At 39.1% G+C, this 2,500-nt stretch overlaps 1 long non-coding RNA gene across 1 annotated transcript in view; it reads right to left on the bottom strand.

The window, feature by feature from the left end:
- Positions 1-1,696: 1,696 nt before the first annotated feature.
- The window catches only part of LOC118765267, an 8,963-nt gene continuing 8,159 nt past the window's right edge, over positions 1,697-2,500 (bottom strand). Inside the window, exons 2-3 of the long non-coding RNA XR_005001106.1 lie at positions 2,197-2,202; positions 1,697-1,941 (exon numbers count right to left, since the gene is read on the bottom strand). This is a non-coding gene — a long non-coding RNA (uncharacterized LOC118765267). The remainder of the gene's footprint in view (positions 1,942-2,196; positions 2,203-2,500) is intronic.

The raw sequence follows: 2,500 nt of genomic DNA, 5'->3' as shown, positions 1-2,500 counted from the left end.
ATTGACATTAAACATATACTATATTATATTCCCAGTGTTCTATAAACAGCCGCTGTTTTTGCAGATAATCACTCGATTTGGTCTATGTCTTTTAATTTGCTTTTCTCAAGTATCATTTAGCATACACTTGTTTTTCTTTGGCTTCGTGTCTTTTACTATCCGTTTTGTTTTTACCTTGTTTATTTTTAGTTCTTCTTGTTTTCTTTTTTGTTGTTTCTTTCATATCTTCTTTGTTTCTTCCATATCTTCTTTTGTTTCTTTCATACCTTCTTTGTGTAATTAATAGTTTTGTGATGTGGGTGAAATTTCTGCTTAATTCATGAACAATATCATCGTTGGTTACAGGATTTCAATGACCATTCAACTGGTTCAGTGCATTTCTCACAGGAAAGGTGTGAAGGAAATGTCTCTAACCTCTTTAGAAGAGCGCTGATTTTTCGGTTTACTCATTTGTTTACATTTTCCACCTACATATATATGAAAGTGCTTGTGAGTGTGTGTGCATTTGTGTCTGTGGCGATCTTTCGTTTTGTGTTCATATAATAGCGAACAGCAAAACGAATAGAAAACGACTACGAAACCATTACACGGAAACCAGCTTTCTTATCATAGTTAGGTGAATAAGAAAACAAGTGTCAAGATCAATTGTATATAATTGTATTATAATTAATTGTATTAGCTAGATTACATGTAACTAACACAACAGGAAATATGACAGGGGTAGAACAAGAAGAGGACAAAGAAATAGACGAAAATGAGTGAGAAAAACAAGAACGGACAAAATAATTTACTTAAAACCTTTATCTATTTTATTTTAATTTCAAATGTTTAACCTTCTACGTTCTTTGCGAGTAAAATGCGTTGAGGGAAAAATTTGGTATAAGAGGCATCAGATGCGGTGTATAAGAGAGAAGACTGCATTGGTATGGTCGTGTGATGCAGATAGATGAGAGCAGCTGTATAAAGAAGTGCAGATGGCGTTAGGGGGAGCATCCAGCAGAAGAAACCCTGCGAAAGCAGACATTGTAACACGCTGCAACCCTCTGGCACGTCATTCATGTCGAGCCGTCCAACCCATGCTAGTGTGGAAAAAGGGACGCTATATGAGGATGATGATGACGACGACGATGACGACGATGACGACGACGATGAAAAGAGCCAGTGGAAGAGGGAGATTCAGAAGGACGTGGGATGAAATCTTTAGCCTCTCAGAGGAGATGACAAGAGGCCGAGATGAATAGCGATATGCTGTGCTTGAGAAAACCCATCCATCTCAGCAAAATGATCAGGAATGTAGCCTGCATCAAGTGAATTTCTCCAGAGCTCAGCTAGAGCGGGGTGCAATTTGATGTCGACACATCTTCAGGACAGTGGCTGGGAACTTATCGGGACCTACTGCCGAGTTGTGCTTGATCTTATCTATTTCTCGTAGGATATCAGTAGCACCAAAAGTTATGTCAGATATGGTTAGTTGAGGGTTTACAACACGCATACTAGCCAGATGAACCACATTAGGGTTACTGAAGACAGAGTAGTATTGTCTCTCCAGTATCTCGCACATGGATTTTGCTTCATAATGTAGAGCGTTGTTCTCGTCAACTAGTGGACCAACAATGGAAACAGTGTCTTTATATTTTTTGCAAATGACTAGAACATTTTGGGATTGAGTTTTATGTTCTCAATTTCCCAGCTCTCCTCGGCTGCTCTTTGACTATTAATGATGGTCATCATACTTTTTTGGAGGCCGTGTTTTTTTCGATTCGAGTGATGCAATGGCAGTCGAATGGGTGCGTTGCTGCTGGCAGTATTTAAGTTGGTTGATTTTCTTGTTAATTCTTTTTACTTTTCTGATAATGGCTCTTCTATTTCTAGGGATTCTTCACTTAGATTTGTATACTGATCTTAATGGAGTATGTTTTGCGCATATATGTGTCACCGTATCTACAAATGTCTGCCATGATGTGTTTATGTTGGAGGGGTGTGTGCGTGCGTGGATGCTTAATCAACTTGTAAAAGATCATGATTGATCCCACCCCAGTCTGCTTTATGAAGATCCATAGTGTAAAATGGATGGACTGGAGAGATGTCACTGGATCTTTGGGTGGTAGAATCTCAGATCGCAGAGAACTATGTGATGGTCTGAGAGTAGTGTTGTTTTTTCCGCTGTAATATTGAGGATAGTGTCTGTATGGTTACTGAACACTAGATCCAACGTGTTTTGTGACGCTTTGTTGGTACATGAACAAGTCAGGTAAGGAAAAACTCATCCATGAACTCAAAAATCAATTCGATTGCTTCCTTATCAGGAGTTGAAGTAGAAAAACCTGGTTTCAAGCTGTTTGTGGACCAATCAACACTGGGAAGGTTGAAATCCCCCACCATTAGTATGTTGTCAGCATGACACTGATGGATGAAACACTTAATACTGTAGAGGCATTCCTTGGAGCATAGAAAAGGAGTTAGGGTGGCCTATAGGGCCCAACTACAATTAAATTGTTGG

Source organism: Octopus sinensis, linkage group LG11 (assembly GCF_006345805.1).
Source record: "Octopus sinensis linkage group LG11, ASM634580v1, whole genome shotgun sequence".
NCBI classification, from domain to species: Eukaryota; Metazoa; Mollusca; class Cephalopoda; order Octopoda; family Octopodidae; genus Octopus; species Octopus sinensis.
Note: the sequence above shows the minus strand (reverse complement) of the source record. Positions and strands in the feature narration are given on the sequence as shown.